The sequence below is a fragment of the Lissotriton vulgaris genome, chromosome 11, assembly GCF_964263255.1.
Source record: "Lissotriton vulgaris chromosome 11, aLisVul1.2, whole genome shotgun sequence".
NCBI lineage: Eukaryota > Metazoa > Chordata > Amphibia > Caudata > Salamandridae > Lissotriton > Lissotriton vulgaris.
Window position 1 is genome coordinate 484,213,923 of NC_141699.1, and position 23,653 is coordinate 484,237,575.

The following is a 23,653-nucleotide window of genomic DNA, read 5'->3' on the forward strand; positions in this document are numbered from 1 at the left end:
GAGCGGTAATCAATCACTGCACATTTCTATCCTCGTTTCCCTATATTACGGCGGTGGCAACGGGCCCTTAAGTGTACTCAGAAAGAGTCCAAAAGCTTAAACAAGACATGCTTCATAAAAAAAAAGTACTCTTTTCATGACTTGTCTAGATCAGACAGGACAGGTCCAGACTACGAACCCTTCCGAGCCACCTCCTCTCTAAAACACTTCCTGGGTGTGGAAATTGTCTCGATGTTTACATCTAGTTTGAGTTTTTGCCATTTAACTCTGTGACTTGATGAGGATTGCGTAACGAGAAGTGAACATTTCCTTAACTAAACCAAATGGTGTTCATGCAAAATCTCATGATGCTACAAGCAGGATTCGAACCTACACGGGGAAACCCCATTGGATTTCAAGTCCAACGCCTTAACCACTCGGCCATCGCAGCTGCGTGAGTATGATGTCACTGTTGTCGTATACGAGCCATGCGCTACTCATGTCAGGTCGAGACCTAAAAAATAAAGTAACGGAAGGACGGGGCACATACCAGCAGTGCCCTGTTGTCCTCACTTATTTCGCATACTTTCATACAATTAATAAAAATAGCAATATGCATCACTCAAAATGAGTGACAGGGCACAGATGAGCGGTAATCAACCACTGCACATTTCTACCCTCGTTTCCATATATTACGGCGGTGGCAACGGGCCCTTAAGTGTACTCAGAAAGAGTCCAAAAGCCTAAACAAGACACGCTTCATAAAAAAAATTACTCATTTCGTAACTTGTCTAGATCAGGCAGGATAGGTCCAGACTACAAACCCTTCCGAGCCACCTGCTCTCTAAAACACTTCCTAGGTGTGGAAATTGTTTCAATGTTTACATCTAGTTTGAGTTTTTGCCATTTAACTCTGTGACTTGATGAGGATTGCGTAACGAGAAGTGAACATTTCCTTAACTAAACCAAATGGTGTTCATGCAAAATCACACTACGCTGCAAGCAGGATTCGAACCTGCGCAGGGAAACCCCATTGGATTTCGAGTCCAACGCCTTAACCACTCGGCCATCGCAGCTGCATGAGTATGATGTCACTGTTGTCGTATACGAGCCATGCTCTGCTCATGTCAGGCGGAGACCAAAAAAATAAAGTAACGGAAGGACGGGGCACGTACCAGCAGTGCCCTGTTGTCCTCACTTATTTTGCATGCTTTCATACAATTAATAAAAATAGCAACATGCATCACTCAAAGTGAGTGAAAGGGCACAGATGAGTGGTAATCAATCACTGCATGTTTCTACCCACTTTTCCCTATATTACGGCGGTGGTAACAGGCCCTTAAGTGTACTAAGAAAGAGTCCAAAAGCCTAAACAAGACATGCATCATAAAAAAAAAGTACTCTTTTCATGACTTGTCTAGATCAGGCAGGACAGGTCCAGACTACAAACCCTTCTGAGCCACCAGCTCTCTAAAACACTTCCTGGGTGTGGAAATTGTCTCAATGTTTACATCTAGTTTGAGTTTTTTCCATTTAAATCTGTAACTTGATGAGGATTGCGAACAAAAAGTGAACATTTCCTGAACTAAACCAAATGGTGTTCATGCAAAATCACACTACGCTGCAAGCAGGATTCGAACCTGCGCAGGGAAACCCCATTGGATTTCGAGTCCAACGCCTTAACCACTCGGCCATCGCAGCTGCATGAGTATGGTGTCACTGTTGTCGTATACGAGCCATACTCTGCTCATGTCAGGCCGAGACCAAAAAATAAAGTAACAGAAGGACGGGGCACGTACCAGCTGTGCCCTGTTGTCCTCACTTATTTTGCATGCTTTCATACAATTAATAAAAATAGCAACATGCATCACTCAAAGTGAGTGAAAAGGCACAGATGAGTGGTAATCAATCATTGCGCATTTCTACCCTCTTTTCCCTATATTACGGCAGTGGTAACGGGCCCTTAAGTGTACTAAGAAAGAGTCCAAAAGCCTAAACAAGACACGCTTCATAAAAAAATAATTACTCTTTTCATGACTTGTCTAGATCATGCAGGACAGGTCCAGACTACGAACCCTTCCGAGGCACCTGCTCTCTAAAACACTTCCTGGGTGTGGAAATTGTCTCAATGTTTACATCTAGTTTGAGTTTTTGCCGTTTAACTCTGTGACTTGATGAGGATTGCGTAACAAGAAGTAAACATTTACTTGACTAAACCAAATGGTGTTCATGCAAAATCTCATGACGCTGCAAGCAGGATTCGAACCTACGCGGGGAAACCCCATTGGATTTCAAGTCCAACGCCTTAACCACTCGGCCATCGCAGCTGCATCAGTATGATGTCACAGTTGTCGTATACTAGCCATGCACTACTCACGTCAGGCCGAGACATAAAAAATAAAGTAACAGAAGGACGGGGCACGTACCAGCAGTGCCCTGTTGTCCTCACTTATTTTGCATGCTTTCATACAATTAATAAAAATAGCAATACGCATCACTCAAATTGAGTGACAGGGCACCGATGAGCGGTAATCAATCACTGCACATTTCTATCCTCGTTTCCCTATATTACGGCGGTGGCAACGGGCCCTTAAGTGTACTCAGAAAGAGTCCAAAAGCTTAAACAAGACACGCTTCATAAAAAAAAGTACTCTTTTCATGACTTGTCTAGATCAGGCAGGACAGGTCCAGACTACGAACCCTTCCGAGCCACCTGCTCTCTAAAACACTTCCTGGGTGTGGAAATTGTCTCGATGTTTACATCTAGTTTGAGTTTTTGCCATTTAACTCTGTGACTTGATGAGGATTGCGTAACGAGAAGTGAACATTTCCTTAACTAAACCAAATGGTGTTCATGCAAAATCTCATGACGCTACAAGCAGGATTCGAACCTACACAGGGAAACCCCATTGGATTTCAAGTCCAACGCCTTAACCACTCGGCCATCGCAGCTGCGTGAGTATGATGTCACTGTTGTCGTATACGAGCCATGCGCTACTCATGTCAGGTCGAGACCTAAAAAATAAAGTAACGGAAGGACGGGGCACATACCAGCAGTGCCCTGTTGTCCTCACTTATTTCGCATACTTTCATACAATTAATAAAAATAGCAATATGCATCACTCAAAATGAGTGACAGGGCACAGATGAGCGGTAATCAACCACTGCACATTTCTACCCTCGTTTCCATATATTACGGCGGTGGCAACGGGCCCTTAAGTGTACTCAGAAAGAGTCCAAAAGCCTAAACAAGACACGCTTCATAAAAAAAATTACTCATTTCGTAACTTGTCTAGATCAGGCAGGATAGGTCCAGACTACAAACCCTTCCGAGCCACCTGCTCTCTAAAACACTTCCTAGGTGTGGAAATTGTTTCAATGTTTACATCTAGTTTGAGTTTTTGCCATTTAACTCTGTGACTTGATGAGGATTGCGTAACGAGAAGTGAACATTTCCTTAACTAAACCAAATGGTGTTCATGCAAAATCACACTACGCTGCAAGCAGGATTCGAACCTGCGCAGGGAAACCCCATTGGATTTCGAGTCCAACGCCTTAACCACTCGGCCATCGCAGCTGCATGAGTATGATGTCACTGTTGTCGTATACGAGCCATGCTCTGCTCATGTCAGGCGGAGACCAAAAAAATAAAGTAACGGAAGGACGGGGCACGTACCAGCAGTGCCCTGTTGTCCTCACTTATTTTGCATGCTTTCATACAATTAATAAAAATAGCAACATGCATCACTCAAAGTGAGTGAAAGGGCACAGATGAGTGGTAATCAATCACTGCATGTTTCTACCCACTTTTCCCTATATTACGGCGGTGGTAACAGGCCCTTAAGTGTACTAAGAAAGAGTCCAAAAGCCTAAACAAGACATGCATCATAAAAAAAAAGTACTCTTTTCATGACTTGTCTAGATCAGGCAGGACAGGTCCAGACTACAAACCCTTCTGAGCCACCAGCTCTCTAAAACACTTCCTGGGTGTGGAAATTGTCTCAATGTTTACATCTAGTTTGAGTTTTTTCCATTTAAATCTGTAACTTGATGAGGATTGCGAACAAAAAGTGAACATTTCCTGAACTAAACCAAATGGTGTTCATGCAAAATCACACTACGCTGCAAGCAGGATTCGAACCTGCGCAGGGAAACCCCATTGGATTTCGAGTCCAACGCCTTAACCACTCGGCCATCGCAGCTGCATGAGTATGGTGTCACTGTTGTCGTATACGAGCCATACTCTGCTCATGTCAGGCCGAGACCAAAAAATAAAGTAACAGAAGGACGGGGCACGTACCAGCTGTGCCCTGTTGTCCTCACTTATTTTGCATGCTTTCATACAATTAATAAAAATAGCAACATGCATCACTCAAAGTGAGTGAAAAGGCACAGATGAGTGGTAATCAATCATTGCGCATTTCTACCCTCTTTTCCCTATATTACGGCAGTGGTAACGGGCCCTTAAGTGTACTAAGAAAGAGTCCAAAAGCCTAAACAAGACACGCTTCATAAAAAAATAATTACTCTTTTCATGACTTGTCTAGATCATGCAGGACAGGTCCAGACTACGAACCCTTCCGAGGCACCTGCTCTCTAAAACACTTCCTGGGTGTGGAAATTGTCTCAATGTTTACATCTAGTTTGAGTTTTTGCCGTTTAACTCTGTGACTTGATGAGGATTGCGTAACAAGAAGTAAACATTTACTTGACTAAACCAAATGGTGTTCATGCAAAATCTCATGACGCTGCAAGCAGGATTCGAACCTACGCGGGGAAACCCCATTGGATTTCAAGTCCAACGCCTTAACCACTCGGCCATCGCAGCTGCATCAGTATGATGTCACAGTTGTCGTATACTAGCCATGCACTACTCACGTCAGGCCGAGACATAAAAAATAAAGTAACAGAAGGACGGGGCACGTACCAGCAGTGCCCTGTTGTCCTCACTTATTTTGCATGCTTTCATACAATTAATAAAAATAGCAATACGCATCACTCAAATTGAGTGACAGGGCACCGATGAGCGGTAATCAATCACTGCACATTTCTATCCTCGTTTCCCTATATTACGGCGGTGGCAACGGGCCCTTAAGTGTACTCAGAAAGAGTCCAAAAGCTTAAACAAGACACGCTTCATAAAAAAAAGTACTCTTTTCATGACTTGTCTAGATCAGGCAGGACAGGTCCAGACTACGAACCCTTCCGAGCCACCTGCTCTCTAAAACACTTCCTGGGTGTGGAAATTGTCTCGATGTTTACATCTAGTTTGAGTTTTTGCCATTTAACTCTGTGACTTGATGAGGATTGCGTAACGAGAAGTGAACATTTCCTTAACTAAACCAAATGGTGTTCATGCAAAATCTCATGACGCTACAAGCAGGATTCGAACCTACACAGGGAAACCCCATTGGATTTCAAGTCCAACGCCTTAACCACTCGGCCATCGCAGCTGCGTGAGTATGATGTCACTGTTGTCGTATACGAGCCATGCGCTACTCATGTCAGGTCGAGACCTAAAAAATAAAGTAACGGAAGGACGGGGCACATACCAGCAGTGCCCTGTTGTCCTCACTTATTTCGCATACTTTCATACAATTAATAAAAATAGCAATATGCATCACTCAAAATGAGTGACAGGGCACAGATGAGCGGTAATCAACCACTGCACATTTCTACCCTCGTTTCCATATATTACGGCGGTGGCAACGGGCCCTTAAGTGTACTCAGAAAGAGTCCAAAAGCCTAAACAAGACACGCTTCATAAAAAAAATTACTCATTTCGTAACTTGTCTAGATCAGGCAGGATAGGTCCAGACTACAAACCCTTCCGAGCCACCTGCTCTCTAAAACACTTCCTAGGTGTGGAAATTGTTTCAATGTTTACATCTAGTTTGAGTTTTTGCCATTTAACTCTGTGACTTGAAGAGGATTGCGTAACGAGAAGTGAACATTTCCTTAACTAAACCAAATGGTGTTCATGCAAAATCACACTACGCTGCAAGCAGGATTCGAATCTGCGCAGGGAAACCCCATTGGATTTCGAGTCCAACGCCTTAACCACTCGGCCATCGCAGCTGCATGAGTATGAAGTCACTGTTGTCGTATACGAGCCATGCTCTGCTCATGTCAGGCGGAGACCAAAAAAATAAAGTAACGGAAGGATGGGGCACGTACCAGCAGTGCCCTGTTGTCCTCACTTATTTTGCATGCTTTCATACAATTAATAAAAATAGCAACATGCATCACTCAAAGTGAGTGAAAAGGCACAGATGAGTGGTAATCAATCATTGCGCATTTCTACCCTCTTTTCCCTATATTACGGCGGTGGTAACGGACCCTTAAGTGTACTAAGAAAGAGTCCAAAAGCCTAAACAAGACACGCTTCATAAAAAAATAATTACTCTTTTCATGACTTGTCTAGATCATGCAGGACAGGTCCAGACTACGAACCCTTCCGAGGCACCTGCTCTCTAAAACACTTCCTGGGTGTGGAAATTGTCTCAATGTTTACATCTAGTTTGAGTTTTTGCCGTTTAACTCTGTGACTTGATGAGGATTGCGTAACAAGAAGTAAACATTTACTTAACTAAACCAAATGGTGTTCATGCAAAATCTCATGACGCTGCAAGCAGGATTCGAACCTACGCGGGGAAACCCCATTGGATTTCAAGTCCAACGCCTTAACCACTCGGCCATCGCAGCTGTGTAAGTATGATGTCACAGTTGTCGTATACGAGCCATGCACTACTCACGTCAGGCCGAGACATAAAAAATAAAGTAACAGAAGGACGGGGCACGTACCAGCAGTGCCCTGTTGTCCTCACTTATTTTGCATGCTTTCATACAATTAATAAAAATAGCAATACGCATCACTCAAAGTGAGTGACAGGGCACCGATGAGCGGTAATCAATCACTGCACATTTCTATCCTCGTTTCCCTATATTACGGCGGTGGCAACGGGCCCTTAAGTGTACTCAGAAAGAGTCCAAAAGCTTAAACAAGACACGCTTCATAAAAAAAAGTACTCTTTTCATGACTTGTCTAGATCAGGTAGGACAGGTCCAGACTACGAACCCTTCCGAGGCACCTGCTCTCTAAAACACTTCCTGGGTGTGGAAATTGTCTCAATGTTTACATCTAGCGTGAGTTTTTGCAGTTTAACTCTGTGACTTGATGAGGATTGCGTAATGAGAAGTGAACATTTACTTAACTTAACCAAATGGTGTTCATGCAAAATCTCATGCCGCTGCAAGCAGGATTCGAACCTACGTGGGGAAACCCCATTGGATTTCAAGTCCAACGACTTAACCACTCGGCCATCGCAGGTGCGTGAGTATAATGTCACTGTTGTCGTATACAAGCCATGCGCTACTCATGTCAGGTCGAGACCTAAAAAATAAAGTAACGGAAGGACGGGGCACATACCAGCAGTGCCCTGTTGTCCTCACTTATTTCGCATACTTTCATACAATTAATAAAAATAGCAATATGCATCACTCAAAATGAGTGACAGGGCACAGATGAGCGGTAATCAATCACTGCACATTTCTACCCTCGTTTCCATATATTACGGCGGTGGCAACGGGCCCTTAAGTGTGCTCAGAAAGAGTCCAAAAGCCTAAACAAGACACGCTTTATAAAAAAAAATTACTCATTTCGTAACTTGTCTAGATCAGGCAGGATAGGTCCAGACTACAAACCCTTCCGAGCCACCTGCTCTCTAAAACACTTCCTAGGTGTGGAAATTGTTTCAATGTTTACATCTAGTTTGAGTTTTTGCCGTTTAACTGTGTGACTTGATGAGGATTGCGTAACAAGAAGTAAACATTTACTTAACTAAACCAAATGGTGTTCATGCAAAATCTCATGACGCTGCAAGCAGGATTCGAACCTACGCGGGGAAACCCCATTGGATTTCAAGTCCAACGCCTTAACCACTCGGCCATCGCAGCTGCGTGAGTATGATGTCACAGTTGTCGTATACGAGCCATGCACTACTCACGTCAGGCCGAGACATAAAAAATAAAGTAACAGAAGGACGGGACACGTACCAGCAGTGCCCTGTTGTCCTCGCTTATTTTGCATGCTTTCATACAATTAATAAAAATAGCAACATGCATCACTCAAAGTGAGTGAAAGGGCACAGATGAGTGGTAATCAATCACTGCATGTTTCTACCCACTTTTCCCTATATTACGGCGGTGGTAACAGGCCCTTAAGTGTACTATGAAAGAGTCCAAAAGCCTAAACAAGACATGCATCATAAAAAAAAGTACTCTTTTCATGACTTGTCTAGATCAGGCAGGACAGGTCCAGACTACGAACCCTTCCGAGCCACCAGCTCTCTAAAACACTTCCTGGGTGTGGAAATTGTCTCAATGTTTACATCTAGTTTGAGTTTTTGCCATTTAACTCTGTGACTTGATGAGGATTGCGTAACGAGAAGTGAACATTTCCTTAACTAAACCAAATGGTGTTCATGCAAAATCTCATGACGCTACAAGCAGGATTCGAACCTACGCGGGGAAACCCCATTGGTTTTCAAGTCCAACGCCTTAACCACTCGGCCATCGCAGCTGCGTGAGTATGATGTCACAGTTGTCGTATACGAGCCATGCACTACTCACGTCAGGCCGAGACATAAAAAATAAAGTAACAGAAGGACGGGGCACGTACCAGCAGTGCCCTGTTGTCCTCACTTATTTGGCATGCTTTCATACAATTAATAAAAATAGCAATACGCATCACTCAAAGTGAGTGACAGGGCACCGATGAGCGGTAATCAATCACTGCACATTTCTATCCTCGTTTCCCTATATTACGGCGGTGGCAACGGGCCCTTAAGTGTACTCAGAAAGAGTCCAAAAGCTTAAACAAGACACGCTTCATAAAAAAAGTACTCTTTTCATGACTTGTCTAGATCAGGCAGGACAGGTCCAGACTACGAACCCTTCCGAGCCACCTGCTCTCTAAAACACTTCCTGAGTGTGGAAATTGTCTCAATGTTTACATCTAGTATGAGTTTTTGCAGTTTAACTCTGTGACTTGATGAGGATTGCGTAATGAGAAGTGAACATTTACTTAACTACACCAAATTGTGTTCATGCAAAATCTCATGCCGCTGCAAGCAGGATTCAAACCTACGCGGAGAAACCCCATTGGATTTCAAGTCCAACGCCTTAACCACTCGGCCATCGCAGCTGCGTGAGTATGCTGTCACTGTTGTCGTATACGAGCCATGCGCTACTCATGTCAGGTCGAGACCTAAAAAATAAAGTAACGGAAGGACGGGGCACATACCAGCAGTGCCCTGTTGTCCTCACTTATTTCGCATACTTTCATACAATTAATAAAAATAGCAATATGCATCACTCAAAATGAGTGACAGGGCACAGATGAGCGGTAATCAATCACTGCACATTTCTACCCTCGTTTCTATATATTACGGCGGTGGCAACGGGCCCTTAAGTGTACTCAGAAAGAGTCCAAAAGCCTAAACAAGACACGCTTCATAAAAAAAATTACTCATTTCGTAACTTGTCTAGATGAGGCAGGATAGGTCCAGACTACAAACCCTTCCGAGCCACCTGCTCTCTAAAACACTTCCTAGGTGTGGAAATTGTTTTAATGTTTACATCTAGTTTGAGTTTTTGCCATTTAACTCTGTGACTTGATGAGGATTGCGTAACGAGAAGTGAACATTTCCTTAACTAAACCAAATGGTGTTCATGCAAAATCATACTACGCTGCAAGCAGGATTCGAACATGCGCAGGGAAACCCCATTGGATTTCGAGTCCAACGCCTTAACCACTCGGCCATCGCAGCTGCATGAGTATGATGTCACTGTTGTCGTATACGAGCCATGCTCTGCTCATGTCAGGCGGAGACCTAAAAAATAAAGTAACGGAAGGACGGGGCACGTACCAGCAGTGCCCTGCTGTCCTCGCTTATTTTGCATGCTTTCATACAATTAATAAAAATAGCAACATGCATCACTCAAAGTGAGTGAAAGGGCACAGATGAGTGGTAATCAATCACTGCATGTTTCTACCCACTTTTCCCTATATTACGGCGGTGGTAACAGGCCCTTAAGTGTACTATGAAAGAGTCCAAAAGCCTAAACAAGACATGCATCATAAAAAAAAGTACTCTTTTCATGACTTGTTTAGATCAGGCAGGACAGGTCCAGACTAAAAACCCTTCCGAGCCACCAGCTCTCTAAAACACTTCCTGGATGTGGAAATTGTCTCAATGTTTACATCTAGTTTGAGTTTTTTCCATTTAACTCTGTGACTTGATGAGGATTGCGAACAAGAAGTGAACATTTCCTTAACTAAACCAAATGGTGTTCATGCAAAATCACACTACGCTGCAATCAGGATTCGAACCTGCGCTGGGAAACCCCATTGGATTTCGAGTCCAACGCCTTAACCACTCGGCCATCGCAGCTGCATGAGTATGATGTCACTGTTGTCGTATACGAGCCATACTCTGCTCATGTCAGGCCGAGACCAAAAAATAAAGTAACAGAAGGACGGGGCACGTACCAGCAGTGCCCTGTTGTCCTCACTTATTTTGCATGCTTTCATACAATTAATAAAAATAGCAACATGCATCACTCAAAGTGAGTGAAAGGGCACAGATGAGTGGTAATCAATCACTGCATGTTTCTACCCACTTTTCCCTATATTACGGCGGTGGTAACAGGCCCTTAAGTGTACTATGAAAGAGTCCAAAAGCCTAAACAAGACATGCATCATAAAAAAAAGTACTCTTTTCATGACTTGTCTAGATCAGGCAGGACAGGTCCAGACTACAAACCCTTCCGAGCCACCAGCTCTCTAAAACACTTCCTGGGTGTGGAAATTGTGTCAATGTTTACATCTAGTTTGAGTTTTTTCCATTTAACTCTGTGACTTGATGAGGATTGCGAACAAGAAGTGAACATTTCCTTAACTAAACCAAATGGTGTTCATGCAAAATCACACTACGCTGCAAGCAGGATTCAAACCTGCGCAGGGAAACCCCATTGGATTTCGAGTCCAACGCCTTAACCACTCGGCCATCGCAGCTGCATGAGTATGATGTCACTGTTGTCGTATACGAGCCATACTCTGCTCATGTCAGGCCGAGACCAAAAAATAAAGTAACAGAAGGACGGGGCACGTACCAGCAGTGCCCTGTTGTCCTCACTTATTTTGCATGCTTTCATACAATTAATAAAAATAGCAACATGCATCACTCAAAGTGAGTGAAAGGGCACAGATGAGTGGTAATCAATCATTGCGCATTTCTACCCTCTTTTCCCTATATTACAGCGGTGGTAACGGGCCCTTAAGTGTACTAAGAAAGAGTCCAAAAGCCTAAACAAGACACGCTTCATAAAAAAATAATTACTCTTTTCATGACTTGTCTAGATCATGCAGCACAGGTCCAGACTACGAACCCTTCCGAGGCACCTGCTCGCTAAAACACTTCCTGGGTGTGGAAATTGTCTCAATGTTTACATCTACTTTGAGTTTTTGCCGTTTAACTCTGTGACTTGATGAGGATTGCGTAACAAGAAGTAAACATTTACTTAACTAAACCAAATGGTGTTCATGCAAAATCTCATGACGCTGCAAGCAGGATTCGAACCTACACGGGGAAACCCCATTGGATTTCAAGTCCAACGCCTTAACCACTCGGCCATCGCAGCTGCATGAGTATGATGTCACAGTTGTCGTATACGAGCCATGCACTACTCACGTCAGGCCGAGACATAAAAAATAAAGTAACAGAAGGACGGGACACGTACCAGCAGTGCCCTGTTGTCCTCACTTATTTGGCATGCTTTCATACAATTAATAAAAATAGCAATACGCATCACTCAAAGTGAGTGACAGGGCACCGATGAGCGGTAATCAATCACTGCACATTTCTATCCTCGTTTCCCTATATTACGGCGGTGGCAACGGGCCCTTAAGTGTACTCAGAAAGAGTCCAAAAGCTTAAACAAGACACGCTTCATAAAAAAAAGTACTCTTTTCATGACTTGTCTAGATCAGGCAGGACAGGTCCAGACTACGAACCCTTTCGAGTCACCTGCTCTCTAAAACACTTCCTGGGTGTGGAAATTGTCTCGATGTTTACATCTAGTTTGAGTTTTTGCCATTTAACTCTTTGACTTGATGAGGATTGCGTAACGAGAAGTGAACATTTCCTTAACTAAACCAAATGGTGTTCATGCAAAATCTCATGCCGCTACAAGCAGGATTCGAACCTACACGGGGAAACCCCATTGGATTTTAAGTCCAACGCCTTAACCACTCGGCCATCGCAGCTGCGTGAGTATGATGTCACTGTTGTCGTATACGAGCCATGCGCTACTCATGTCAGGTCGAGACCTAAAAAATAAAGTAACAGAAGGACGGGACACGTACCAGCAGTGCCCTGTTGTCCTCACTTATTTGGCATGCTTTCATACAATTAATAAAAATAGCAATACGCATCACTCAAAGTGAGTGACAGGGCACCGATGAGCGGTAATCAATCACTGCACATTTCTATCCTCGTTTCCCTATATTACGGCGGTGGCAACGGGCCCTTAAGTGTACTCAGAAAGAGTCCAAAAGCTTAAACAAGACACGCTTCATAAAAAAAAGTACTCTTTTCATGACTTGTCTAGATCAGGCAGGACAGGTCCAGACTACGAACCCTTCCGAGCCACCTGCTCTCTAAAACACTTCCTGGGTGTGGAAATTGTCTCAATGTTTACATCTAGTTTGAGTTTTTGCCAATTAACTCTGTGACTTGATGAGGATTGCGTAACGAGAAGTGAACATTTCCTTAACTAAACCAAATGGTGTTCATGCAAAATCTTATGACGCTACAAGCAGGATTCGAACCTACGCGGGGAAACCCCATTGGATTTCAAGTCCAATGCCTTAACCACTCGGCCATCGCAGCTGCGTGAGTATGATGTCACAGTTGTCGTATACGAGCCATGCACTACTCACGTCAGGCCGAGACAGAAGGACGGGGCACGTACCAGCAGTGCCCTGTTGTCCTCACTTATTTTGCATGCTTTGATACAATTAATAAAAATAGCAATATGCATCACTCATTAATGAGTGACAGGGCACAGATGAGCGGTAATCAACCACTGCACATTTCTACCCTCGTTTCCATATATTACGGCGGTGGCAACGGGCCCTTAAGTGTACTCAGAAAGAGTCCAAAAGCCTAAACAAGACACGCTTCATAAAATAAATTACTCATTTCGTAACTTGTCTAGATCAGGCAGGATAGGTCCAGACTACAAACCCTTCCAAGCCACCTGCTCTCTAAAACACTTCCTAGGTGTGGAAATTGTTTCAATGTTTACATCTAGTTTGAGTTTTTGCCATTTAACTCTGTGACTTGATGAGGATTGCGTAACGAGAAGTGAACATTTCCTTAACTAAACCAAATGGTGTTCATGCAAAATCACACTACGCTGCAAGCAGGATTCGAACCTGCGCAGGGAAACCCCATTGGATTTCGAGTCCAACGCCTTAACCACTCGGCCATCGCAGCTGCATGAGTATGATGTCACTGTTGTCGTATACGAGCCATGCTCTGCTCATGTCAGGCGGAGACCAAAAAAATAAAGTAACGGAAGGACGGGGCACGTACCAGCAGTGCCCTGTTGTCCTCACTTATTTTGCATGCTTTCATACAATTAATAAAAATAGCAACATGCATCACTCAAAGTGAGTGAAAGGGCACAGATGAGTGGTAATCAATCACTGCATGTTTCTACCCACTTTTCCCTATATTACGGCGGTGGTAACAGGCCCTTAAGTGTACTAAGAAAGAGTCCAAAAGCCTAAACAAGACATGCATCATAAAAAAAAAGTACTCTTTTCATGACTTGTCTAGATCAGGCAGGACAGGTCCAGACTACAAACCCTTCTGAGCCACCAGCTCTCTAAAACACTTCCTGGGTGTGGAAATTGTCTCAATGTTTACATCTAGTTTGAGTTTTTTCCATTTAACTCTGTAACTTGATGAGGATTGCGAACAAAAAGTGAACATTTCCTGAACTAAACCAAATGGTGTTCATGCAAAATCACACTACGCTGCAAGCAGGATTCGAACCTGCGCAGGGAAACCCCATTGGATTTCGAGTCCAACGCCTTAACCACTCGGCCATCGCAGCTGCATGAGTATGGTGTCACTGTTGTCGTATACGAGCCATACTCTGCTCATGTCAGGCCGAGACCAAAAAATAAAGTAACAGAAGGACGGGGCACGTACCAGCTGTGCCCTGTTGTCCTCACTTATTTTGCATGCTTTCATACAATTAATAAAAATAGCAACATGCATCACTCAAAGTGAGTGAAAAGGCACAGATGAGTGGTAATCAATCATTGCGCATTTCTACCCTCTTTTCCCTATATTACGGCAGTGGTAACGGGCCCTTAAGTGTACTAAGAAAGAGTCCAAAAGCCTAAACAAGACACGCTTCATAAAAAAATAATTACTCTTTTCATGACTTGTCTAGATCATGCAGGACAGGTCCAGACTACGAACCCTTCCGAGGCACCTGCTCTCTAAAACACTTCCTGGGTGTGGAAATTGTCTCAATGTTTACATCTAGTTTGAGTTTTTGCCGTTTAACTCTGTGACTTGATGAGGATTGCGTAACAAGAAGTAAACATTTACTTGACTAAACCAAATGGTGTTCATGCAAAATCTCATGACGCTGCAAGCAGGATTCGAACCTACGCGGGGAAACCCCATTGGATTTCAAGTCCAACGCCTTAACCACTCGGCCATCGCAGCTGCATCAGTATGATGTCACAGTTGTCGTATACTAGCCATGCACTACTCACGTCAGGCCGAGACATAAAAAATAAAGTAACAGAAGGACGGGGCACGTACCAGCAGTGCCCTGTTGTCCTCACTTATTTTGCATGCTTTCATACAATTAATAAAAATAGCAATACGCATCACTCAAAGTGAGTGACAGGGCACCGATGAGCGGTAATCAATCACTGCACATTTCTATCCTCGTTTCCCTATATTACGGCGGTGGCAACGGCCCCTTAAGTGTACTCAGAAAGAGTCCAAAAGCTTAAACAAGACACGCTTCATAAAAAAAAGTACTCTTTTCATGACTTGTCTAGATCAGGCAGGACAGGTCCAGACTACAAACCCTTCCGAGCCACCAGCTCTCTAAAACACTTCCTAGGTGTGGAAATTGTTTCAATGTTTACATCTAGTTTGAGTTTTTGCCATTTACTCTGTGACTTGATGAGGATTGCGTAACAAGAAGTAAACATTTACTTAACTAAACCAAATGGTGTTCATGCAAAATCTCATGACGCTGCAAGCAGGATTCGAACCTACGCGGGGAACCCCATTGGATTTCAAGTCCAACGCCTTAACCACTCGGCCATCGCAGCTGCGTAAGTATGATGTCACAGTTGTCGTATACGAGCCATGCACTACTCACGTCAGGCCGAGACATAAAAAATAAAGTAACAGAAGGACGGGGCACGTACCAGCAGTGCCCTGTTGTCCTCACTTATTTTGCATGCTTTCATACAATTAATAAAAATAGCAATACGCATCACTCAAAGTGAGTGACAGGGCACCGATGAGCGGTAATCAATCACTGCACATTTCTATCCTCGTTTCCCTATATTACGGCGGTGGCAACGGGCCCTTAAGTGTACTCAGAAAGAGTCCAAAAGCTTAAACAAGACACGCTTCATAAAAAAAAGTACTCTTTTCATGACTTGTCTAGATCACGTAGGACAGGTCCAGACTACGAACCCTTCCGAGGCCCCTGCTCTCTAAAACACTTCCTGGATGTGGAAATTGTCTCAATGTTTACATCTAGTTTGAGTTTTTGCAGTTTAACTCTGTGACTTGATGAGGATTGCGTAATGAGAAGTGAACATTTACTTAACTTAACCAAATGGTGTTCATGCAAAATCTCATGCCGCTGCAAGCAGGATTCGAACCTACGTGGGGAAACCCCATTGGATTTCAAGTCCAACACCTTAACCACTCGGCCATCGCAGCTGCGTGAGTATAATGTCACTGTTGTCGTATACAAGCCATGCGCTACTCATGTCAGGTCGAGACCTAAAAAATAAAGTAACGGAAGGACGGGGCACATACCAGCAGTGCCCTGTTGTCCTCACTTATTTCGCATACTTTCATACAATTAATAAAAATAGCAATATGCATCACTCAAAATGAGTGACAGGGCACAGATGAGCGGTAATCAATCACTGCACATTTCTACCCTCGTTTCCATATATTACGGCGGTGGCAACGGGCCCTTAAGTGTACTCAGAAAGAGTCCAAAAGCCTAAACAAGACACGCTTCATAAAAAAAAATTACTCATTTCGTAACTTGTCTAGATCAGGCAGGATAGGTCCAGACTACAAACCCGTCCGAGCCACCTGCTCTCTAAAACACTTCCTAGGTGTGGAAATTGTTTCAATGTTTACATCTAGTTTGAGTTTTTGCCGTTTAACTCTGTGACTTGATGAGGATTGCGTAACAAGAAGTAAACATTTACTTAACTAAACCAAATGGTGTTCATGCAAAATCTCATGACGCTGCAAGCAGGATTCGAACTTACGCGGGGAAACCCCATTGGATTTCAAGTCCAACGCCTTAACCACTCGGCCATCGCAGCTGCGTGAGTATGATGTCACAGTTGTCGTATACGAGCCATGCACTACTCATGTCAGGCCGAGACATAAAAAATAAAGTAACAGAAGGACGGGACACGTACCAGCAGTGCCCTGTTGTCCTCACTTATTTGGCATGCTTTCATACAATTAATAAAAATAGCAATACGCATCACTCAAAGTGAGTGACAGGGCACCGATGAGCGGTAATCAATCACTGCACATTTCTATCCTCGTTTCCCTATATTACGGCGGTGGCAACGGGCCCTTAAGTGTACTCAGAAAGAGTCCAAAAGCTTAAACAAGACACGCTTCATAAAAAAAGTACTCTTTTCATGACTTGTCTAGATCAGGCAGGACAGGTCCAGACTACGAACCCTTCCGAGCCACCTGCTCTCTAAAACACTTCCTGGGTGTGGAAATTGTCTCAATGTTTACATCTAGTTTGAGTTTTTGCCATTTAACTCTGTGACGTGATGAGGATTGCGTAACGAGAAGTGAACATTTCCTTAACTAAACCAAATGGTGTTCATGCAAAATCTCATGACGCTACAAGCAGGATTCGAACCTACGCGGGGAAACCCCATTCGATTTCAAGTCCAACGCCTTAACCACTCGGCCATCGCAGCTGCGTGAGTATCATGTCACAGTTGTCGTATACGAGCCATGCTCTGCTCATGTCAGGCGGAGACCAAAAAAATAAAGTAACGGAAGGACGGGGCACGTACCAGCAGTGCCCTGTTGTCCTCACTTATTTTGCATGCTTTCATACAATTAATAAAAATAGCAACATGCATCACTCAAAGTGAGTGAAAGGGCACAGATGAGTGGTAATCAATCACTGCATGTTTCTACCCACTTTTCCCTATATTACGGCGGTGGCAACGGGCCCTTAAGTGTACTCAGAAAGAGTCCAAAAGCCTAAACAAGACACGCTTCATAAAAAAAATTACTCATTTCGTAACTTGTCTAGATCAGGCTGGATAGGTCCAGACTACAAACCCTTCCGAGCCACCTGCTCTCTAAAACACTTCCTAGGTGTGGAAATTGTTTCAATGTTTACATCTAGTTTGAGTTTTTGCCATTTAACTCTGTGACTTGAAGAGGATTGCGTAACGAGAAGTGAACATTTCCTTAACTAAACCAAATGGTGTTCATGCAAAATCACACTACGCTGCAAGCAGGATTCGAACCTGCGCAGGGAAACCCCATTGGATTTCGAGTCCAACGCCTTAACCACTCGGCCATCGCAGCTGCATGAGTATGATGTCACTGTTGTCGTATACGAGCCATGCTCTGCTCATGTCAGGCGGAGACCGAAAAAATAAAGTAACGGAAGGATGGGGCACGTACCAGCAGTGCCCTGTTGTCCTCACTTATTTTGCATGCTTTCATACAATTAATAAAAATAGCAACATGCATCACTCAAAGTGAGTGAAAAGGCACAGATGAGTGGTAATCAATCATTGCGCATTTCTACCCTCTTTTCCCTATATTACGGCGGTGGTAACGGGCCCTTAATTGTTCTAAGAAAGAGTCCAAAAGCCTAAACAAGACACGCTTCATAAAAAAATAATTACTCTTTTCATGACTTGTCTAGATCATGCAGGACAGGTCCAGACTACGAACCCTTCCGAGGCACCTGCTCTCTAAAACACTTCCTGGGTGTGGAAATTGTCTCAATGTTTACATCTAGTTTGAGTTTTTGCCGTTTAACTCTGTGACTTGATGAGGATTGCGTAACAAGAAGTAAACATTTACTTAACTAAACCAAATGGTGTTCATGCAAAATCTCATGACGCTGCAAGCAGGATTCGAACCTACGCGGGGAAACCCCATTGGATTTCAAGTCCAACGCCTTAACCACTCGGCCATCGCAGCTGCGTGAGTATGATGTCACAGTTGTCGTATACTAGCCATGCACTACTCACGTCAGGCCGAGACATAAAAAATAAAGTAACAGAAGGACGGGGCACGTACCAGCAGTGCCCTGTTGTCCTCACTTATTTTGCATGCTTTCATACAATTAATAAAAATAGCAATACGCATCACTCAAAGTGAGTGACAGGGCACCGATGAGCGGTAATCAATCACTGCACATTTCTATCCTCGTTTCCCTATATTACGGCGGTGGCAACGGGCCCTTAAGTGTACTCAGAAAGAGTCCAAAAGCTTAAACAAGACACGCTTCATAAAAAAAAGTACTCTTTTCATGACTTGTCTAGATCAGGTAGGACAGGTCCAGACTACGAACCCTTCCGAGCCACCTGCTCTCTAAAACACTTCCTGGGTGTGGAAATTGTCTCAATGTTTACATCTAGTTTGAGTTTTTGCAGTTTACCTCTGTGACTTGATGAGGATTGCGTAATGAGAAGTGAACATTAACTTAACTTAACCAAATAGTGTTCATGCAAAATCTCATGCCGCTGCAAGCAGGTTTCGAACCTACGTGGGTAAACCCCATTGGATTTCAAGTCCAACGCCTTAACCACTCGGCCATCGCAGCTGCGTGAGTACAATGTCACTGTTGTCGTATACGAGCCCTGCGCTACTCATGTCAGGTCGAGACCTAAAAAATAAAGTAACGGAAGGACGGGGCACATACCAGCAGTGCCCTGTTGTCCTCATTTATTTCGCATACTTTCATACAATTAATAAAAATAGCAATACGCATCACTCAAAGTGAGTGACAGGGCACCGATGAGCGGTAATCAATCACTGCACATTTCTATCCTCGTTTCCCTATATTACGGCGGTGGCAACAGGCCCTTAAGTGTACTCAGAAAGAGTCCAAAAGCTTAAAGAAGACACGCTTCATAAAAAAAATTACTCTTTTCATGACTTGTCTAGATCAGGCAGGACAGGTCCAGACTACAAACCCTTCCGAGCCACCAGCTCTCTAAAACACTTCCTAGGTGTGGAAATTGTTTCAATGTTTACATCTAGTTTGAGTTTTTGCCATTTAACTCTGTGACTTGATGAGGATTGCTAACAAGAAGTAAACATTTACTTAACTAAACCAAATGGTGTTCATGCAAAATCTCATGACGCTGCAAGCAGGATTCGAACCTACGCGGGGAAACCCCATTGGATTTCAAGTCCAACGCCTTAACCACTCGGCCATCGCAGCTGCGTAAGTATGATGTCACAGTTGTCGTATACGAGCCATGCACTACTCACGTCAGGCCGAGACATAAAAAATAAAGTAACAGAAGGACGGGGCACGTACCAGCAGTGCCCTGTTGTCCTCACTTATTTTGCATGCTTTCATACAATTAATAAAAATAGCAATACGCATCACTCAAAGTGAGTGACAGGGCACCGATGAGCGGTAATCAATCACTGCACATTTCTATCCTCGTTTCCCTATATTACGGCGGTGGCAACGGGCCCTTAAGTGTGCTCAGAAAGAGTCCAAAAGCCTAAACAAGACACGCTTTATAAAAAAAAATTACTCATTTCGTAACTTGTCTAGATCAGGCAGGATAGGTCCAGACTACAAACCCTTCCGAGCCACCTGCTCTCTAAAACACTTCCTAGGTGTGGAAATTGTTTCAATGTTTACATCTAGTTTGAGTTTTTGCCGTTTAACTGTGTGACTTGATGAGGATTGCGTAACAAGAAGTAAACATTTACTTAACTAAACCAAATGGTGTTCATGCAAAATCTCATGACGCTGCAAGCAGGATTCGAACCTACGCGGGGAAACCCCATTGGATTTCAAGTCCAACGCCTTAACCACTCGGCCATCGCAGCTGCGTGAGTATGATGTCACAGTTGTCGTATACGAGCCATGCACTACTCACGTCAGGCCGAGACATAAAAAATAAAGTAACAGAAGGACGGGACACGTACCAGCAGTGCCCTGTTGTCCTCGCTTATTTTGCATGCTTTCATACAATTAATAAAAATAGCAACATGCATCACTCAAAGTGAGTGAAAGGGCACAGATGAGTGGTAATCAATCACTGCATGTTTCTACCCACTTTTCCCTATATTACGGCGGTGGTAACAGGCCCTTAAGTGTACTATGAAAGAGTCCAAAAGCCTAAACAAGACATGCATCATAAAAAAAAGTACTCTTTTCATGACTTGTCTAGATCAGGCAGGACAGGTCCAGACTACGAACCCTTCCGAGCCACCAGCTCTCTAAAACACTTCCTGGGTGTGGAAATTGTCTCAATGTTTACATCTAGTTTGAGTTTTTGCCATTTAACTCTGTGACTTGATGAGGATTGCGTAACGAGAAGTGAACATTTCCTTAACTAAACCAAATGGTGTTCATGCAAAATCTCATGACGCTAAAAGCAGGATTCGAACCTACGCGGGGAAACCCCATTGGATTTCAAGTCCAACGCCTTAACCACTCGGCCATCGCAGCTGCGTGAGTATGATGTCACAGTTGTCGTATACGAGCCATGCACTACTCACGTCAGGCCGAGACATAAAAAATAAAGTAACAGAAGGACGGGGCACGTACCAGCAGTGCCCTGTTGTCCTCACTTATTTTGCATGCTTTGATACAATTAATAAAAATAGCAATACGCATCACTCAAAGTGAGTGACAGGGCACCGATGAGCGGTAATCAATCACTGCACATTTCTATCCTCGTTTCCCTATATTACGGCGGTGGCAACGGGCCCTTAAGTGTACTCAGAAAGAGTCCAAAAGCTTAAACAAGACACGCTTCATAAAAAAAGTACTCTTTTCATGACTTGTCTAGATCAGGCAGGACAGGTCCAGACTACGAACCCTTCCGAGCCACCTGCTCTCTAAAACACTTCCTGAGTGTGGAAATTGTCTCAATGTTTACATCTAGTATGAGTTTTTGCAGTTTAACTCTGTGACTTGATGAGGATTGCGTAATGAGAAGTGAACATTTACTTAACTAAACCAAATTGTGTTCATGCAAAATCTCATGCTGCTGCAAGCAGGATTCAAACCTACGCGGAGAAACCCCATTGGATTTCAAGTCCAACGCCTTAACCACTCGGCCATCGCAGCTGCGTGAGTATGCTGTCACTGTTGTCGTATACGAGCCATGCGCTACTCATGTCAGGTCGAGACCTAAAAAATAAAGTAACGGAAGGACGGGGCACATACCAGCAGTGCCCTGTTGTCCTCACTTATTTCGCATACTTTCATACAATTAATAAAAATAGCAATATGCATCACTCAAAATGAGTGACAGGGCACAGATGAGCGGTAATCAATCACTGCACATTTCTACCCTCGTTTCTATATATTACGGCGGTGGCAACGGGCCCTTAAGTGTACTCAGAAAGAGTCCAAAAGCCTAAACAAGACACGCTTCATAAAAAAAATTACTCATTTCGTAACTTGTCTAGATCAGGCAGGATAGGTCCAGACTACAAACCCTTCCGAGCCACCTGCTCTCTAAAACACTTCCTAGGTGTGGAAATTGTTTTAATGTTTACATCTAGTTTGAGTTTTTGCCATTTAACTCTGTGACTTGATGAGGATTGCGTAACGAGAAGTGAACATTTCCTTAACTAAACCAAATGGTGTTCATGCAAAATCATACTACGCTGCAAGCAGGATTCGAACATGCGCAGGGAAACCCCATTGGATTTCGAGTCCAACGCCTTAACCACTCGGCCATCGCAGCTGCATGAGTATGATGTCACTGTTGTCGTATACGAGCCATGCTCTGCTCATGTCAGGCGGAGACCTAAAAAATAAAGTAACGGAAGGACGGGGCACGTACCAGCAGTGCCCTGTTGTCCTCGCTTATTTTGCAGGCTTTCATACAATTAATAAAAATAGCAACATGCATCACTCAAAGTGAGTGAAAGGGCACAGATGAGTGGTAATCAATCACTGCATGTTTCTACCCACTTTTCCCTATATTACGGCGGTGGTAACAGGCCCTTAAGTGTACTATGAAAGAGTCCAAAAGCCTAAACAAGACATGCATCATAAAAAAAAGTACTCTTTTCATGACTTGTCTAGATCAGGCAGGACAGGTCCAGACTACAAACCCTTCCGAGCCACCAGCTCTCTAAAACACTTCCTGGGTGTGGAAATTGTCTCAATGTTTACATCTAGTTTGAGTTTTTTCCATTTAACTCTGTGACTTGATGAGGATTGCGAACAAGAAGTGAACATTTCCTTAACTAAACCAAATGGTGTTCATGCAAAATCACACTACCCTGCAATCAGGATTCGAACCTGCGCTGGGAAACCCCATTGGATTTCGAGTCCAACGCCTTAACCACTCGGCCATCGCAGCTGCATGAGTATGATGTCACTGTTGTCGTATACGAGCCATACTCTGCTCATGTCAGGCCGAGACCAAAAAATAAAGTAACAGAAGGACGGGGCACGTACCAGCAGTGCCCTGTTGTCCTCACTTATTTTGCATGCTTTCATACAATTAATAAAAATAGCAACATGCATCACTCAAAGTGAGTGAAAGGGCACAGATGAGTGGTAATCAATCACTGCATGTTTCTACCCACTTTTCCCTATATTACGGCGGTGGTAACAGGCCCTTAAGTGTACTATGAAAGAGTCCAAAAGCCTAAACAAGACATGCATCATAAAAAAAAGTACTCTTTTCATGACTTGTCTAGATCAGGCAGGACAGGTCCAGACTACAAACCCTTCCGAGCCACCAGCTCTCTAAAACACTTCCTGGGTGTGGAAATTGTGTCAATGTTTACATCTAGTTTGAGTTTTTTCCATTTAACTCTGTGACTTGATGAGGATTGCGAACAAGAAGTGAACATTTCCTTAACTAAACCAAATGGTGTTCATGCAAAATCACACTACGCTGCAAGCAGGATTCGAACCTGCGCAGGGAAACCCCATTGGATTTCGAGTCCAACGCCTTAACCACTCGGCCATCGCAGCTGCATGAGTATGATGTCACTGTTGTCGTATACGAGCCATACTCTGCTCATGTCAGGCCGAGACCAAAAAATAAAGTAACAGAAGGACGGGGCACGTACCAGCAGTGCCCTGTTGT

General features: G+C 43.7%; 34 non-coding genes across 34 annotated transcripts; all 34 read right to left on the reverse strand.

Annotated features, from left to right (window-relative positions):
• Nucleotides 1–348: 348 nt before the first annotated feature.
• TRNAS-UGA (transfer RNA serine (anticodon UGA)) lies at nt 349–430 on the reverse strand. Its single transcript has one exon. It is a non-coding gene; the product is annotated as a tRNA-Ser (tRNA).
• A 543-nt stretch (nt 431–973) lies between these two features.
• TRNAS-CGA (transfer RNA serine (anticodon CGA)) lies at nt 974–1,055 on the reverse strand. The gene has a single exon. It is a non-coding gene; the product is annotated as a tRNA-Ser (tRNA).
• Nucleotides 1,056–1,598: 543 nt separating this feature from the next.
• TRNAS-CGA (transfer RNA serine (anticodon CGA)) lies at nt 1,599–1,680 on the reverse strand. The gene has a single exon. It is a non-coding gene; the product is annotated as a tRNA-Ser (tRNA).
• Nucleotides 1,681–2,224: 544 nt separating this feature from the next.
• On the reverse strand, nt 2,225–2,306 carry TRNAS-UGA (transfer RNA serine (anticodon UGA)). Its single transcript has one exon. It is a non-coding gene; the product is annotated as a tRNA-Ser (tRNA).
• A 543-nt stretch (nt 2,307–2,849) lies between these two features.
• On the reverse strand, nt 2,850–2,931 carry TRNAS-UGA (transfer RNA serine (anticodon UGA)). Its single transcript has one exon. It is a non-coding gene; the product is annotated as a tRNA-Ser (tRNA).
• A 543-nt stretch (nt 2,932–3,474) lies between these two features.
• On the reverse strand, nt 3,475–3,556 carry TRNAS-CGA (transfer RNA serine (anticodon CGA)). Its single transcript has one exon. It is a non-coding gene; the product is annotated as a tRNA-Ser (tRNA).
• Nucleotides 3,557–4,099: 543 nt separating this feature from the next.
• TRNAS-CGA (transfer RNA serine (anticodon CGA)) lies at nt 4,100–4,181 on the reverse strand. Its single transcript has one exon. It is a non-coding gene; the product is annotated as a tRNA-Ser (tRNA).
• Nucleotides 4,182–4,725: 544 nt separating this feature from the next.
• TRNAS-UGA (transfer RNA serine (anticodon UGA)) lies at nt 4,726–4,807 on the reverse strand. Its single transcript has one exon. It is a non-coding gene; the product is annotated as a tRNA-Ser (tRNA).
• A 543-nt stretch (nt 4,808–5,350) lies between these two features.
• Nucleotides 5,351–5,432, reverse strand: TRNAS-UGA (transfer RNA serine (anticodon UGA)). The gene has a single exon. It is a non-coding gene; the product is annotated as a tRNA-Ser (tRNA).
• Nucleotides 5,433–5,975: 543 nt separating this feature from the next.
• Nucleotides 5,976–6,057, reverse strand: TRNAS-CGA (transfer RNA serine (anticodon CGA)). Its single transcript has one exon. It is a non-coding gene; the product is annotated as a tRNA-Ser (tRNA).
• A 545-nt stretch (nt 6,058–6,602) lies between these two features.
• TRNAS-UGA (transfer RNA serine (anticodon UGA)) lies at nt 6,603–6,684 on the reverse strand. The gene has a single exon. It is a non-coding gene; the product is annotated as a tRNA-Ser (tRNA).
• A 1,169-nt stretch (nt 6,685–7,853) lies between these two features.
• On the reverse strand, nt 7,854–7,935 carry TRNAS-UGA (transfer RNA serine (anticodon UGA)). Its single transcript has one exon. It is a non-coding gene; the product is annotated as a tRNA-Ser (tRNA).
• Nucleotides 7,936–9,727: 1,792 nt separating this feature from the next.
• On the reverse strand, nt 9,728–9,809 carry TRNAS-CGA (transfer RNA serine (anticodon CGA)). Its single transcript has one exon. It is a non-coding gene; the product is annotated as a tRNA-Ser (tRNA).
• Nucleotides 9,810–10,351: 542 nt separating this feature from the next.
• On the reverse strand, nt 10,352–10,433 carry TRNAS-CGA (transfer RNA serine (anticodon CGA)). The gene has a single exon. It is a non-coding gene; the product is annotated as a tRNA-Ser (tRNA).
• A 541-nt stretch (nt 10,434–10,974) lies between these two features.
• Nucleotides 10,975–11,056, reverse strand: TRNAS-CGA (transfer RNA serine (anticodon CGA)). Its single transcript has one exon. It is a non-coding gene; the product is annotated as a tRNA-Ser (tRNA).
• A 544-nt stretch (nt 11,057–11,600) lies between these two features.
• TRNAS-UGA (transfer RNA serine (anticodon UGA)) lies at nt 11,601–11,682 on the reverse strand. Its single transcript has one exon. It is a non-coding gene; the product is annotated as a tRNA-Ser (tRNA).
• A 543-nt stretch (nt 11,683–12,225) lies between these two features.
• Nucleotides 12,226–12,307, reverse strand: TRNAL-UAA (transfer RNA leucine (anticodon UAA)). The gene has a single exon. It is a non-coding gene; the product is annotated as a tRNA-Leu (tRNA).
• A 543-nt stretch (nt 12,308–12,850) lies between these two features.
• TRNAS-UGA (transfer RNA serine (anticodon UGA)) lies at nt 12,851–12,932 on the reverse strand. The gene has a single exon. It is a non-coding gene; the product is annotated as a tRNA-Ser (tRNA).
• A 527-nt stretch (nt 12,933–13,459) lies between these two features.
• On the reverse strand, nt 13,460–13,541 carry TRNAS-CGA (transfer RNA serine (anticodon CGA)). The gene has a single exon. It is a non-coding gene; the product is annotated as a tRNA-Ser (tRNA).
• Nucleotides 13,542–14,084: 543 nt separating this feature from the next.
• Nucleotides 14,085–14,166, reverse strand: TRNAS-CGA (transfer RNA serine (anticodon CGA)). The gene has a single exon. It is a non-coding gene; the product is annotated as a tRNA-Ser (tRNA).
• A 544-nt stretch (nt 14,167–14,710) lies between these two features.
• On the reverse strand, nt 14,711–14,792 carry TRNAS-UGA (transfer RNA serine (anticodon UGA)). Its single transcript has one exon. It is a non-coding gene; the product is annotated as a tRNA-Ser (tRNA).
• A 542-nt stretch (nt 14,793–15,334) lies between these two features.
• TRNAS-UGA (transfer RNA serine (anticodon UGA)) lies at nt 15,335–15,415 on the reverse strand. The gene has a single exon. It is a non-coding gene; the product is annotated as a tRNA-Ser (tRNA).
• Nucleotides 15,416–15,958: 543 nt separating this feature from the next.
• TRNAS-UGA (transfer RNA serine (anticodon UGA)) lies at nt 15,959–16,040 on the reverse strand. The gene has a single exon. It is a non-coding gene; the product is annotated as a tRNA-Ser (tRNA).
• Nucleotides 16,041–16,584: 544 nt separating this feature from the next.
• On the reverse strand, nt 16,585–16,666 carry TRNAS-UGA (transfer RNA serine (anticodon UGA)). Its single transcript has one exon. It is a non-coding gene; the product is annotated as a tRNA-Ser (tRNA).
• Nucleotides 16,667–17,208: 542 nt separating this feature from the next.
• On the reverse strand, nt 17,209–17,290 carry TRNAS-UGA (transfer RNA serine (anticodon UGA)). The gene has a single exon. It is a non-coding gene; the product is annotated as a tRNA-Ser (tRNA).
• A 543-nt stretch (nt 17,291–17,833) lies between these two features.
• TRNAS-CGA (transfer RNA serine (anticodon CGA)) lies at nt 17,834–17,915 on the reverse strand. The gene has a single exon. It is a non-coding gene; the product is annotated as a tRNA-Ser (tRNA).
• A 545-nt stretch (nt 17,916–18,460) lies between these two features.
• On the reverse strand, nt 18,461–18,542 carry TRNAS-UGA (transfer RNA serine (anticodon UGA)). Its single transcript has one exon. It is a non-coding gene; the product is annotated as a tRNA-Ser (tRNA).
• A 543-nt stretch (nt 18,543–19,085) lies between these two features.
• Nucleotides 19,086–19,167, reverse strand: TRNAS-UGA (transfer RNA serine (anticodon UGA)). The gene has a single exon. It is a non-coding gene; the product is annotated as a tRNA-Ser (tRNA).
• Nucleotides 19,168–19,709: 542 nt separating this feature from the next.
• TRNAS-UGA (transfer RNA serine (anticodon UGA)) lies at nt 19,710–19,791 on the reverse strand. The gene has a single exon. It is a non-coding gene; the product is annotated as a tRNA-Ser (tRNA).
• Nucleotides 19,792–20,335: 544 nt separating this feature from the next.
• Nucleotides 20,336–20,417, reverse strand: TRNAS-UGA (transfer RNA serine (anticodon UGA)). The gene has a single exon. It is a non-coding gene; the product is annotated as a tRNA-Ser (tRNA).
• A 1,167-nt stretch (nt 20,418–21,584) lies between these two features.
• Nucleotides 21,585–21,666, reverse strand: TRNAS-UGA (transfer RNA serine (anticodon UGA)). The gene has a single exon. It is a non-coding gene; the product is annotated as a tRNA-Ser (tRNA).
• Nucleotides 21,667–22,209: 543 nt separating this feature from the next.
• TRNAS-CGA (transfer RNA serine (anticodon CGA)) lies at nt 22,210–22,291 on the reverse strand. Its single transcript has one exon. It is a non-coding gene; the product is annotated as a tRNA-Ser (tRNA).
• Nucleotides 22,292–22,833: 542 nt separating this feature from the next.
• TRNAS-CGA (transfer RNA serine (anticodon CGA)) lies at nt 22,834–22,915 on the reverse strand. The gene has a single exon. It is a non-coding gene; the product is annotated as a tRNA-Ser (tRNA).
• A 541-nt stretch (nt 22,916–23,456) lies between these two features.
• Nucleotides 23,457–23,538, reverse strand: TRNAS-CGA (transfer RNA serine (anticodon CGA)). Its single transcript has one exon. It is a non-coding gene; the product is annotated as a tRNA-Ser (tRNA).
• Nucleotides 23,539–23,653: the final 115 nt, after the last annotated feature.